At 39.8% G+C, this 15658-nt stretch overlaps 1 long non-coding RNA gene across 1 annotated transcript in view; it reads left to right on the forward strand.

Annotated features, from left to right (window-relative positions):
• The first annotated feature begins 1489 nt into the window (after positions 1-1489).
• The window catches only part of LOC122464097, a 154941-nt gene continuing 140772 nt past the window's right edge, over positions 1490-15658 (forward strand). Inside the window, exon 1 of the long non-coding RNA XR_006287973.1 lies at positions 1490-1559. This is a non-coding gene — a long non-coding RNA (uncharacterized LOC122464097). The remainder of the gene's footprint in view (positions 1560-15658) is intronic.

Consider the following 15658-nt stretch of genomic DNA (forward strand, 5'->3'; position numbering starts at 1 on the left):
TTCTTAGATTAGGCATTTGTCAGTGTAGCATTTTGGGTAACTTTACCCACAAAAGTGATCTTTAAGCTAGGACTTGTCAGCATGTGGATAAAAAGACAAAACAAAGCATGCCTATTTCTCATTCGTACAATGTGGCAACCCTCACCCCTAAGTGAAGCATTTTGAATGGACTGAGGTGAGCAAGATCAGACATGGAGGCCAAAGGGGACTGGGTTGTAGGACTGAGGCAACAGTTGACTCAGGCTGGGATGGAGAGGAAAAGTCTGGTTTCCTAATATTGGGAAATACATAAACCAGACCGAATACAGAAATGAAATTAAATCTAGGCAGTTTCCAAAGAAATTACAGATAAATAATGTACCAGGTCAATGCCTGCCAAAGTTACCCAGACTGTAGGCTTAAAAATTCAAAGCTCAGTAATAATCCTATTTTAATCTTTTCTCTGGGGGTTTTGTACATCATCGTCACATTGTACTGCGTGATATGCTGTATCGTGTCCGAAAGTAATTGTTAGTATAACTAGATATCAGCAAACTTCTTTGGCTTCATTTCAAACCCAACCCACTCAAAACCAGCTTAACTCCAGGGTTTGAAGATTTTTGGAGATCATGTCCTTATTAGAGACAATGAAAGAAACAGGAGAGAGAAAAAATAGTTGCAAAATAGGATTAAAAAATGGAGCAGAGACCAGGTACAGTGGAAAAGAAATCCAGAGACATTGTGAAAAGAGGAGAGCAATACAATGCATAATGTACAAAGTATGAGGACGCACATTTGTGCATGTTTTTTAGCAAGTGTTAGTGTTGAAAGGGAAGCAGAAAACACTTCTGATTGGCTATTGTCCCCTGTACATTGATGGCTCTAGTGGGCATTCTCAACACCCTCTGCACGAGGGTGACTTTCATCCCATACACACACAAAGGAAAATGAGATTGTGCATTACTGGGACAATACTACATATGGCTTTTGGAAAAAACAAACAAGACTTTTTACTGGTGACAAAATATTAATTATGGAAGTAACTAATATTTAGCAACATTAGCAAAGAGAAAATAGTAATTAAGAGTAAAGTACATTTGTAGCTTTTTGGTGAGACTATTGCCAAGCATAGGAAATGAAATCATCAGTATGCCACTCTTATGCAACTATAACTCCTGCCCTGTGGACCTTACTGTCTTTTCCATGACCTGATAATGCCAGCTTGAATGCTACTGCCTCCTGGATACATTGGCCCTCCTTTGTCTTCTGGAAAGACAGAAGATTTTCTGAGGAGGCTATTTTGAGTACACTCACTCTCACCAGTTATTGGGAGGATTCATTCAGAGGCCTTAAGTGAGACTTAAATAACCTGTAGGGCCGTGTACTGGTCCTTTCCACCAGAATGAATTTCATTCAATGTGTCTTAGCCCTTATTTATCCATATATGAGCCTGCAACAGTATTTTTTCTATCCTAAATGCAAGGCTTAACTATTGCAATTCCCTCTTCACAGGGTTTTCAGAAGGCAAAAGTGGGCATTTGGTCATCAGATTCATGAATGTCTCCACAAATAAAATCATGGTGAGTGAATGCTAACAAATTCGTAGTGTACAAACCTTGTTATGTACAAAAGCAAAGATACAGCATAGGAAAAGTTAAGTGTCCTGTGGTGCTTTGCTTTTGTTCAATAATGATAACAGTCGGCTGCGTGCATGTTCCCTCTGTGTGCTGTCCCGGCTCTGCACAAATAGCGGACACAGCAGACCCCGAGAGAACCCCCAAAGACCACAGACTCTAGTAAGGTACGAAGGCTCCCGGCCATGTTTATTGTCAAACGAAGCACAGTAATATAGATGTAGACTGTAAGGACATTCTATGAATATGTGCCCCCTGGCAATGGGCACAGCTCAGTCAGTGGTGGGACACTCCACTGCCCCCTAGGCTGTACAAAGATATGCGCTCCAGGACCTATTTTTATACAGTTGCCGGACAGATTACTCATCCCTTGACTCATTGGGGGCTATCTCCCCCTTTGATTATGTTGGTTCAAACAAACAGATCTGTCCATCATGCTGTCCTTTTGACCCTGTCTTTGGGATGCACCTGGCTGTTCCTTGTTATCTTTGTGAAGTGTCCTCGTATCGGGAAGTCCAGGTGCCATCTTGGCACATGTTCCTCTTATTACTACTTATATCATTAGCGCGTGCTTTCTAGGAGCCCTTTTCTTGCCAAGTTCTGCAATTAGGCCTGCCTCTGGCTCACAGCCCAGCTTTGCTTAGCAATGCCTGGAAGTACTTTGGTTCAGGCTTTCGGCCTCAGACCAGGTCTAATACAAGGGTTTATGTTTCAGGGCCTCTTACTACACGTCCATATACACAGCGGTTGAATTTAGACATACTTGATATTATCTGATGGAAGTTATTATATGTGTATACTATATATATTTATTATAACACAAATGCACCCATATAGTCAAACAAAATACATTCATTTAAAAACTCAAGTTTTCCAGTTGTGTTAGTGGGTGCAATTCCAGTGAAGTCAGAGGAGTTGTAGCTACTGATGGTAGAGTTGAATTTGGCCCAGTAGCTGTAAGTCTTGTAAGCTATCTAGAAGATGGCGTGTAGCCTGGATGTTATCAATTTCTAAATCTTATTTTGCATTTTTACATATACAGGTGTTAATAACAAGCTTTAGACTAAGATATTGGCTAAGTGACTGAGGAGTCTTAGTCCCATTTACAAAAGTGACTTAGGTACTCAGGACTCTATAGCTCACTGAAGTCAATGGGACTTAGGATCCTAAGTTATTTAGGTGCTTTTGAAACTTTTGCCCATTTCATTATTCCCTTACAGGCTCCCCTAGGGAAACTTTCTTAACAAATGGGTAATTCAGAACAGTTCCTGTTGAGAGACCTCTTGCACAAGGAAGTTGTCCAGAATAAAAGAAACAGTTTATTTAAATGAGCTTACACTAACTAGAGAGGAAAACTATTCAAGCATTTAGCTGTCTGGATGATTAAAAAGAGAGAGAGAGACACACAGAGACATTGGCTGAAATCCCACCCTTTCATAAAAAATGTCTGAGATTATTTGACTGTACTAACATTTTATATTAAGCATGTTTGAAGGCTGTTTTGCCTTTTCCATTTGTTAATCAAGCTGAATAATTTGTTAAAGTGCATTAACTTGTACTACTTTTTTTCCATTGTCTTCAGGTTTTTTATGACTTTACCTCTGTTTCCATATATTGAGTTGCCATGGAGTTTTCTGGTGATAGAGGTCAAAGCAGAAAGTATCAGTACGGGTCAGTGTTTCTGGAAGAAACTAGGTGCTTTCTAATTTCCAAGGAATGTCTCAAAATTAAGGCTCCAGTTCAATAAAGCAATCAAATGTGTGCTTGTGTCCCATTGAAGTAAATGGAGATCAAGCACGTCATCAAGTGCTTAGCTGACATGGGGCCTAGAACTAAATCAGCTCTTAATATCAGATTCTTCCACTCTTATGTTGAGTAGTATCTTACTCATCAAGTAGTCTCGCTGATTTCAATGGAACTATTTACAGCATCAGGTACTACTCATCATGAGAAATGGGACCTACTTGTGGAGTAATTTATGGCAAATAAGTGTGGCAGGTTGGTATACCTTATCTACCGATTTAGCATCATGCCTCTAATTGCCTATATGATGGCAGTAACCATGGAAATTCAAGGACCACCTATACTGAAATGGTAGGAGAAAATGAGGATTTTGATATTGTGAAAATTGTGACCTGAAACTCAAAAAATGCTACTAGAGTCATAAGATTGGTGAATTGTATTACTTTAAAAAAGTCAAAGACCGACGGAGATGGGAAACAAGTAAGGAAATTAAATAAAACTCCATAACTTCTGTTTTTTAAATGAACTAAAGTTGCTTTGAATTCCCTTGTGCTCAAAGAGAAAACTGACAGAAAAATTACCAGATATGGTAACAAAAATATCTTCCAAAAAAGAATCTAACTTTTCTTCCAAATAAGGTAGTCCATTATGATGAAAAATACTGATTTGTGTGGGAGATTCCATTGCCATATGCTGGATGGAATCAGACTAGCATGACTGTCTATCATTAATTTATTATTATTGTGTCCTGTAGTGGTTGATATAGAAAATGGTAATAAGTCCTAACATTACAGACTGGAACACAGCAAAACTTTCACAACAAAGGCAACAAACTTGCCTGGGTTCTAGTTTAATTGTGAACCAAAAATCTGGCCCACCTTCACTAAGGTACACAAAACTTTCAAAGCTCCTAGGCTGAATTTTGGATGAACCACCTTTCAGAATAGGAAGGAAAGTGATATAATTTGTTTGTGCAGGGGAAGGAAGACATTTGTTTTTGGATCCAAATCAAGCAAAACTTGGCAGATACAGTTGCGTTTCACAGAGAATTTCTCTATGAACCCTACGCTTTAAGCAAAACTCCAGGGGAAACAAAACCAGAGGAAAAGTCATTTCCATATCCTCTCATGAACCAATACTATTGTGGCACGCAGCTCTATTACTAGTAGCTAGTTGACATTCATTTGGCTCAGGTAAGTACATGTGTGCAGTTTACGAGATGATCGAGCCAGCACTTGTGGTATTCCAGAACTGTACGTCTCCTCAATCCAATTGTAATACATATTCATTACTTGAGTCCAGCAGCAATGTCCATCTGTTTCTTTCCATCTGCACATCCTTTAGGGCTTGTAATATTCAGGCACTGTTTTCCTGTGAACTCACCTTCTTAGCAGTAATTGACCATTCTGGGAGATGCTAAACGAGTCTTGCTGACTTACTGCTTCAAGTGCCTTATTTCTACCTTGGATAAGAGGGGAAAGTTTCTCTCTAATGAGAGGTGCCTAAGCTGCACACCGGTTGGGCAGGGGGGAACCCTAGTAGCAGCAAAAGCCTGGGCACAAGGTTTGGGCTAGAATTGTGCATCACATTGATTGTAGGTTTCTTTGCAAATAAACCAAAATACCAGGAAGATGGTAAGTTTTGATCCTATACAGGACATGTGGACTTTCTGAGTGGGCTAGGAAAGTGATTTGCTCACTGGGCCACATTGTAGTTTTAAGTAGCACCCCCATGGTGAGAGCAGTGTGAAGATGCATCACCTTGAGGGAGACCCTGGAGGAATTGTGGAATGGCATGGAGAAAGTAAATGCTGGAACATTCTTACATACTTTTTATGGAATAGTCTCCTCTGCATGCAACGAGAATATCTGAACCAGCTCCACTGGCTGTTGAGGGGAAGGGATTATGTTCCTTCCCCTTTGGAAAGGCAAGTGGTATTAGTCCTGTGCAGCCTTCTTGTTTTCTGAGTATAAACCCTGCCTTTGGGCTCCTTACTGTGTTTTCCTCTCTCCCAAAATGACTAGTCACAATCTTGCCCTCCCTGTTTAAAACGAACATATGTAGGAAGTAGATACATAAGTGCATCCTGGACTGAGGAAGGTAACCAAGTGAGCAACAGTCATTGGAAGCTTTGCTCTCATTGAATGTTGCTTCATTTACAAATAATCAAGCCCATTGAAATGTGAATGGAGGAACATTAGGATGCTAATGAGGCAGTTCTCCATGTATTGGGCCAACTTGGAACTTTCTAATAGCTGTCAGGAGTAGAATCCTATTTGGTGCCCTCTTTTTTAAAGGTTCCTGATATTATAAAGAAGATCATTGTACTTTCCCCTCCACCCTGAATTGAAAGAGAACCTGATCTTGTAATTTATTGAACCTAGGCCAGAATGTACGTGACGTGCTTAAGGGAGAGATGTTCTTTGATATATTTAGAATACAAGGTCTGCAAGGCTCTCCCAGAACATGCGTAAACAACAAAAACATGTTCCCTGTCAGCTATGTAAATCTCCAGTGATGATACAGATCTCCTGCAACATCATCTGGAATGATTCAGAGCAGGATGTAGAATGGTAATGAAACCTGTTTCTTCTTTATTGACAAACACTGAAGGTTAATCTATGAGGACAAGTTTTCCAGCCACTTTGAAATTCATTGTTTTCCCAAGTATACTAGGACACTATAAAAACTAGACCGTGCGTGCTTAGTAGGCCCCTTTTTGCTAACTGATAGCTCCATCAGTTTCAAGGGTTCTTTCTAACTGGGCAAAACGATTTATCTTCAGTGAGAGCTAGATACATGCATCGTCAGAAGGATGGGCCTGTGGTTCAGGTTCTGATCTGGCACTCAGAAAATTTGGGTTCAGTTGTCTGCTCTGTCACAGACTTCCTGTGGGACCTCGGGCAAGTGACCGAATCTCTCTTTCAGCTTGCCATCTCTAGAATGGGAGGAATAATATCTACCCTTTCTCTTAATCTTATTAGCTCATGAAATATACCAGGCATGTTCTCCAAAAAGATATTCACTATTCAATTATTATTAGGAATAATATTAAAATGATTTAAAATATGAAAATAAATGTATATAGCACTACAGTTTTTTATACTGATCCCCATCACCATGCCATCCATACCACAAACAATACTAGTCCACCAACAGTACAGAAACAGACCAGTTCATATTATAGGCTCACGACAGGTAGACCCAAATACATTCCAATATTTCTGCAATCATGAAATATGCTGCAAATTTTTAATTTCTAGATGCAGCGGTGTGCTCCTATATCTAAGCTTTTATTTAAGAAAATGTTACTAGCCTCTTCAGTTGCAAAGGTAACTTTCCATACCAGCACTATGTAAGCCAGTGGGGCAGGACCCCAAAATCCAAGTTGTGCAGAGGAATTTTGGTCACTGTTCCAATCCACAGGTATCTGTAGGATAAAGAAACACGCTCAGGCTTTGACTCCTTTCTGATACAAATGAGTGATAATGAGAGAGGAGAGCACCCATAAGGGCCAGGAGGTGCAGAAAGTCCATGTTCAGTGTGTTAAAAGCATTTAAATGAAGGGTGGCTAATGTAGATCAAAGGCGCTTATGTAAGAGTAGATAGCAACAGACCCAACACCCCTGTTATCTCATCACTTTGGAACATAACTTTTTTTCCATAGCCCTGTCAGTATTTGCACAAGCAGGATATTTAAGAGATGAAGAAACAGGCAGAGCAGATTCTGAAAACATTTCTAAGTATGTAGGAGAACTGTAAATAAGCAAACAAATTTTCCAGTCAATGGAGCATTATAATAATAATTTTCTTCTAGCTTTTCTTATTTGGTAATAAATATTTCACCTCTGATGCATTTGCAGTATGGATGCTTAAGAATATCCTTCTGAATAAACTGTCACCAATATACCAGATGCAGCTTGAGAGGTTATTTTGAAATTACATATAAACGTGAACCCCAGGACTCATTTTACTGTGTGTCTTCAAGTGCTTTAAAATAAATAAAACATATCTGTCCCTCCCTTGTGTCTGCCTCCACATTCACCAAGGTTTCTTTGGCATCTATGCTGCCCCATAATGATACATTCTTGGCACCACTTCATAATGAGGATCTAAAAAGGAAAAAAAAAGTTACTCTAACACTTAATGTTTAATGTTCGTCCTTTTTGTCTGGTTAGGGGGACACTGAGCACAGATATCTGAAATAAAGGGCATCTGCTTATATTTTTAGCATCTCACCTTTAAAGCAGTTTCAAATACACAAAAAGCACGTGTGGGGCTGGTGGGGAACCAGTTTTCCTCTCCAAAAATGTCCAGCTTCTATGTTAAATGATGGGAATTAGCTGCTGATGGCTTAGAGTGCAGACATTTTAAAAAATGATGTGAACTCGTAATGGTTGCAATAACAAACTTAGCTATGTACATTTTTCATAAACAAGAAAAAATGTGTGATTTTGCAACACTGAGATCAGAGTTTGCTTTGCCAGCTTGTCCTAAACTGTTTGGGATGTGAGGAGTGATGAACACTGTCAAAAAGCGCCAAAACCCAGGAAGCAGATGGAGAAACTTGTTTCACTCTCGAATATGGTTATCTTGACTGATTGCACAGGGCAGCATAATCAGGATCCAGATGCAACCATGTGCAGCTATCCTTATTTTTAAGGTTGCCACGGCATGGGATCTTCAAGGTTAAGATACGCTGAAAGAGAAGTAAGTAGGTTCCCAGAGGAGCTCCATGCAGAAGATAAATATATAACACTATCGCAAAAGCACGGAGGAAAATTTATAAAGCAAAACCATAATTATGGCATAAACAACCTGCAGTAGCCAGACACATTAAAACATCTCTCTTAATTAGTGCTGTTGGCTCATTTGTAAGATCTCACTGCTGCAAATTCCGATTCAAATAGATATACCCAATGGTTGGAGGTGTCTGGATCCCTAATCAGCTCAGATTTGAATAGGGAAGAGGAGTTTCTACAAAATTTTCATGGGGTATTGGATCAATATTTAGATTTTGTTTTGGATCCATTGTAGCTGGAACTAACAAAACCTAATACCAAACCCCTCCTCCCCCCGTCCATACAAGTTTAATTTCTTCATACCTTGAATAACATTCTTATTTACTTTTAGTAGGTACTTTAGAAGCTGTTATAGGTGGGGCTGGTAGCACTGCCTATTATTATTGTTAAACCAATACTTCCCTTTTGCAAGACCCTTATTTTCAGTTGCTTTTAACTTTGCCACAGTTTAACCATTCGAAGTTAAGTTCATCATGCCTGGTTCTGCCTCAGGTTGAATTTTTTTGGAAAAATTCTGCCAAAACCATTCAGTCATTTCTAAGAACAAAGCTAGGGAAAATGTACTATTTTGCCCAAGTTTAAAAAAAAAATTCTAGTGAATTTTCTTTAAGAAGCTCTAACACTAACACATGTTTTGGAGCAGGGGCTTGAAATTTGGTGTGTGTGGAGAGGTGGCCTTTGTGTCAGGAGTGTGCCTTTTGCCAGTCCTGTGAAGGAGACTGTTGTCTGTAAGATCCCAGCTTCATTTGTTGCAGAATGTGTGTAGTTAATGAGGCAGAAGATTGCAGAAAAGGAAGCTATGTATGCATGAAATGTTGCCTGTTAGAGCTCATGGCAAAGAAGATGCCAGGATTAGAAATGCAGCTGGAGACTATGATGGAATTCAGATGGGGATGCAGGATAGTACAGAAGAGGAAAAAGGAGGTGGTATAGACAGCTCAAGATTTGTAGACACCTGCTGAACAAAAGGACCTAGAAGGTAGACTACCAGAAGAGGAGCGTGATCCATGGAAGAATGTGACCATGAAGACAAGGCAGAGGAAGAGACCAGCTAGTGGTGGTGAAATTGTATCGAGTAACAGGTTTGCTGCACTGGGGAATGAGAAGGAGGAACAGGCAGAAGATGAGGTCACAAGGAAGAACAGAAGGAAAGCCAGACCCTGCAGAAGAGAGGAAGAGATTATGGAGATAGCTGGGGACCAGAGCCTAAGGATGATATACAGGGGACTGCAAGAGAGAACATAAGCCAGATTCTTAACAACACCAAGAAGAGACAGGATTTATGGGATAGAGGACTCCATGCTCAGAAGAATCACCAGACCAGATCCAGAACAGAAGAGTGTTCTGAGAGACAAGATAGGTGAGGTAATATCTTTTATAGGACCAACTTCTATTGGTGAAAGGTACAAGCTTTCAGGTTTCATTAAGCTCTTCCTCAACTCTAGGGACGGAAACCAGAGTGCCTGAGCTAACTACAAGTTGGGACAGATTGTTAAGCATAAGGGATTGTATGTTGTAGGAAACCATTTAAAAGAAAGTGGGCAATTAAGGGTTAGTAGGCAAAGAGGTGTGTTACAAATTGTTGTAATGAGAAATATCACCAGGTTTCTGTTGAGTTCATGGTTTTTAGTGTCTAGCAGAGTTATGAATTTGATTTCCCAGGCTCACCTTTTGAAGGTGTTGTGCAGATTTCCTTTTAGGACAAGGACTGAGAGGTCAGATATGGAGTGATCATTTTGTGAAAAGTGTTTGCTCATGACTGAAAAGATGTTTGTCTTTTCTCATTTTTCTATGTGAGTTCATTTGAGAGTGTAGTGACTGGGGCATTTGATGCACTGGATGAGGTATGCCACATGTTGTGATAGGCATGTGCAGGACCCATAAAGTGTTTGCTGCCTGCCAGGAGCAAGGATATGAGATGTGGGTATGAGGCTGAATAGGATCCTGAGGAGAGTGGGGGGAAATCTACTGATTGTGCTGCTTGTGGAGATGAATGCTACTGCTAGATTCCCACTGGAACTGATCAGGGATGACTACGCTTGGCTGCATATAATGCTTTAAAAAGTGAACGCTCAGGTGATTTTCAGTAGGATACTTCTGGTCCCTGGAGAAGGAGGGTGAAGCTGTGACATGATAATGGAGGTCAACAGATGACTCAAGAATTAGTGCTATAAGGAAGGTTTTGGGATGATTGACCATTACAGAAAGAAGACTCTTCTCGACTGATGGACTCTACTTGAATACCGGGAGTATTAATCTTCTGGGTTGAGGCCGGCCTGATAGTTAAGAATGGCTTTAAGTAGGACATGTGGAGGAAAAAAGTTGGAAGAGACTGATGAGTATGCCTGGCTTCAATACACAGGAGGAGGAAAATCTGCTAAATCAAGATATAGTAAGGAATAATGGAATACCACAAGCTAGAAAACTGGGTCAGGTCCAAAGGAAGCAATTGAAATGCTTGTACACAAATGCAAGGAGTCTGGACAATAAAATGGAGGGCCTGGAACTACTGGTGCAGGAGATTATAGGGATCACAGAAATTTGGTGGAAAAAAGACTTGTGATTGGAATACAGGTATTGAAGGATATGTGCTGTTTAGGAGAGATAGAAATAAAGGTAAAAGTGATGGGACAGCATTGTACATCAACAAAGCAGTAAACTGTAAAGAAATATAAAGTGATATTGTGGACAAAAGAGAATCTGTTTGGGTCAAAATCACTTTGAGGAAGATTATAAAAGAGATTCTGTTGGGAAAATGTTAAGGATCGGCAATGGACCCCAGGGTCAGACTCAGATATGGATAGTGATTTTTTAAATATTATTAGAGAGAGAGATACTTTTGGGAATTTTCGTAATGGGATACTTTAACTTCCCAGATATTGATTGGAGAATAAATGCTTCTAATACTGGTAGGCCCCACTTACTCCAGGACGTGATAGATGACAGTTTTCTTCTTCAAATTGTCACTGAACCGACAGGACTAAAATTTAACCATAGATTTGGTTTTGAGTAAGTAGTGAAGACATCATAGAAGAGCTGGTAACAGGAAATAACCTTGGATCAAGTGATCACAAGTTGACTCAGTTTAAATTGAAGGATAATCAAAACCAGGTTGTCAACTATGATTTTTTTATATATAAAAAGGGCAGACTTTGGGAAATGAAGGGAATTCAATCAACTGGATTGAAAAGCTCAAGGACTTATATGCAGAGGAGGCTTGAAATTTCTTCAACTCAACTATACAAAAAAAATGAATCCAAATGAAGAGGAGGAAACTTGTAGAGAGAGGCTCCAGACCCAGTTGGATGAATAATCACCTCAAACAAGTTATTAGGAGTAAGCAGAGAGCCTATAGGGAATAGAAAAAGGATGTGATCAGCAAACAAAGCTATGTGACAGAGGTTAGAAAATTTGGGAATAAAGTGAGAATTGCAAAAAGTTTAATTGAATTAGCTCTTGCCAAGGAAATAAAATAAATAATAAAAGAGAATAAGGAAGGATGAAGTTGGCCCACTCTGCAGTATGGATGGGGACAGGAAATTAAAGATAATTTAGGTATGGCCCAAAAACTAAATGAGTACTTTGCCTCAGTTTTCAGTAATGATGCTAACATGTGCATGAAGGCAGTATGGCTGATGGAAATAAGTGTCTAGAAATGGAAATTAGTACATATAAAATGGAATAAAAACTTAGAGCTTAATGCACTTAAATCAAGGAGACCAGATAACTTCCATCTCAGAATACTGAAAGAACTGGCATGTGAGATTGCTAGTCCAGTAGCAAGGATTTTTAATAAATCTATTTGGGAGTAGTACCATATGACTGGAGAATAGCTGATGTCATACCTATATTTAAAAGGGGGGGTGAGTGATCCGAGCCATTACAGACCTGTTAGTGTGACCTCAGTAGTATGCAAGGTTTTAGAGCAAATTGTGAAGGGAAGAATAATTAAATTCATAGAGGTAAATGGTAAAGGGGATGTAATGAAATATAGGTATGACATTTTTACCCAAGGTAGCTCATGCCAGACTACCCTGATTTTCTTCTTTGAGAAAATAATTCAAGGGACATGCAGTTGGTCTAATATAGTTGGACTTCAGTAAAGCATTTGACACAGTACACATAGCACATAGAAAATTATTAGTCAAATGACGGAAGACCGAGATCAGTGCAAGTATTGTAAGGTGGATCAGGAATTAGCTAAACGGGAGATGGCAATGGGTTGTGCTGAAAGGTAAATTTTCAGACTTGATAAAGGTTACTAATGAAGGAAAATGTTGGCAGACGAACAAATGGATATAAACTAGCCATGCACAAATTCAGGCTGAAAATTAGAAGGTTTCTAACCATCAAAGGCATGAGGTTCTGGAACAGCCCCTCAGTAGGCATTGTGGGTTAAACCAGTTAGTTTTAGTTTTAAGAGAGAGCTGGACAAATTTGGGAGTGCAATTGTATGATGGGTTGTTTGTTGATGGTGGGGGTGAGGGTTCAGCAGCCTTGGGTCTCGCTTCAGGTTTGTTTTGTTTCTAAAACTCATATTTCTGTATTGCAACCAGCCACTGGCAGAGGTCAGGAACAGATTCCCTCCAACTCCCAAAGTATTCTGGGAGGGTTTATTTCTCTCCTTCCTCTGTAGCATCAGGGGTGGCTATGGCTGGAGATGGAATATTGGGCGGGGTGGGCCAGGTTTCCAAAGTGGCATTGAGCAATCTCTCTCTCAGATGGCTGGCAGGTACTTTCTCATATTTTCAGGGTCTAGCTGATCAGGGAAGTGGGGTTGGGAAGTAATTTTGCCAAGGTTAGATTGGCAGTCACCTGGAGGGGAAGGTTCACCTTCCTCTGCAGCATGTGGGTGCAGGTCTCTTGCCAGGATTTTCTGGGTATATCTCATTTAATAATTTCCCTGCCACTGCGGGGGCTTTGAGCGCCTGTGCACCTTGGTAGGTTCTATTCTCTACCTGTGGCACATAATAGTAGGTTGTAATACTTGCTCTCATTTCAGTTGTTCGATTTAGTGTGTGGGTGATGGGCGATGTTGGTGGACCGTGATACACAAGTTGTCAGACTAGATGAGCTGGTGATCCTTTTTGGCCTCAAACTCTTTGGCTCTTGTGACTAAAAAGGGAAAAACTAAACCCTGAATAGATGCTCCAGAAGTGAGCACTGTCCATCCTGTGTACTGAACGAAGCAGGGGTCTTATGGAAAAAATAGTATGTGATCATGTAATAAAGACCACAGCATAATGCATACACACAAGCGAGCTGAATCAAGGTTGTACAGGCAGTCTTAATTCCTAGCTTTTGAGTGTTTGACTTTGAAACTTTAATGTTCCTTTAATATATCTTTTTTGTATGTAATTTGTCAAATAGATCTCAGTACTGTGTGGAACGGAGAGACATCCCTATTTTGGAGAACACTACTACCCTCTGAGTCAAGTTTCTTCAACCAAAATTATTCACTATAAACAGAGTTTCACCATAAGAAGAGAAGCAGAAGATCTCTCTTCATTTTAGGGAATTTTGCTAGTGCCTCTTGTCCCCTCCTACAAGTCCTGGGAGCTCTCTGAGCTGCACAGGGCTCTGGGAAAACATGATTTTACTCGATTGGTGGGGCAGGTGCAGCAACAATAGGAGCCAGGGAATTTTCTTTTATTCCATATGCCAGCATAATAGTGGCAATTTTTCTTCCCGTTCCTCTCCTAGCTGAGCAGAGGGAAAGGGGGAAGTGAATTGTGCCGCGGAATGCAGGACTGCTGTTTTCTAAGTGGATTAGTGAGGGGGCTAAGTAGGGGAGAGATGGTACTTAACAATGAACTGAGATTTTACTATAGAGTGAACCTTCTGTATAAGAAAAGTAATAGTTCATATAGGTATTGAAGTAAGCCGACACTTAATTTCACTTCATTACTAGCAGAGTTCTGTTTTATCAGAGCTCATTGTAGTATGGGGTGAGTTGGGAGATGTTTATTTCTTGAATTGTAATGGGGGTGTTTTCAGTTTATCACTGTGTCACTGTATATTAGAATTGTAAAAATATCACATACAGCCTGTGAATGCTGAAATGGGTACTTAGGGTGGGATTGACTTCAGTGGGATCACAACTGGATGAATCCTGATTGCTCATGAAAATTCCGCCCTTAACTGTACAGATAAGTGCATGGTGCTAAAGCATTCTCTGACTGATCATAGGAGTTTGTGATAAGTGACAGGCAGTGTGGTCCAGTAGATTAAGGTTTGGGCCAGAGATTCATTAATTCCTGAATTCTAATTCTGGCCCCTGCTATTGGCTCGTTCTGAGGATTTGGGCAAATCTTGTAATTTTGTACTTCCCTATCTGTAAATGGGGATGAAGTAATAGGTACTTGACTACCTCACAAGGGTGCTGGACAGAGTTGGTTGGAAAGAGAGTTTATATAGTAGTTATATCCAAAAAGCTAAGTAGTATGTTAGTGCATTGGTGCATGGAAGGGTACAAGCATAGGTGCTGGAACTAGGGATGCTGTGGTTTGAAGTAGTTTCCAAAATATGCAGGGTTTACAGTATGGTTTAATGGCTCTCAGCAGCCCCACTATACAAATGGTTCCAACAAGTGTGTTTGTGTAAATGCACATCAGTGTAATTTATTAACTAAATGGAAACTGCACGGAAGGAAAACAGCATTACTTGAATAAAATACGATTGCCTTTTCTCATGACCTTCTTAACACATGGATGATAGAACCAGAGAGAAGAACTGGGAGTAGTTTCATACCAATATTCTTCCCACCCACAGGTATTACCAAATCCCGTGAATTTACAACACCAGCCCAAGGAATCAAATGATGATGTAAGGATCTCAGCTTTTATTTAATAAAAACATAAGTTTCTAGCCATCATGGTGGCAAAGAAAAGCTTGAATTGCTGACCTGACGTCAGCCTAAGCGCTTCAAAATCAGAAGGCAAAAGAGAATCCCAAATTCATTATTGTTTGAAATCATGAGACTTAAACCAATTTCCTGATTTTTGTGTAGTCTGACTCTTGAGTTTTGAACATTTGGGGCTGGCAATACTGATTACAGTACAAAATATTTCTTAAGAAAGGGTACTTTGCCTTTTTCTTTTTTGGTACAAATAAATTGGGAATTTACTTATATACTGAAAATATTTAAGATGAAACACATAATAACCCTGTTAACATATATAGGGTGTTATTCACCACTTCTTTAATCCAGTTTCAGTGGGGTTACACTGGCATAAAACTGAAATGATGATTCAGGCTCCACACTAAATACAAGCAATATTTTCTCTGGAGGACCTCAGGGCAACATGCCAGAACATCTATTCCCTCCCTGTGGGGTTGCTTTTATTTTGGAATTCTTTTCTCCATGCACGTTTTTTCACAGCTGCTGCTTGTAAAATGTTGTTAATGCTCCATGATACATAAATATGATTTTTAATAACAATTCATAGGTTTGGCATCGTAGAACATATTGGATTTGTATTTTTTTAGATTAGGTTATTG

The sequence above is a fragment of the Chelonia mydas genome, chromosome 1 (genome assembly GCF_015237465.2).
Source record: "Chelonia mydas isolate rCheMyd1 chromosome 1, rCheMyd1.pri.v2, whole genome shotgun sequence".
NCBI lineage: Eukaryota > Metazoa > Chordata > Testudines > Cheloniidae > Chelonia > Chelonia mydas.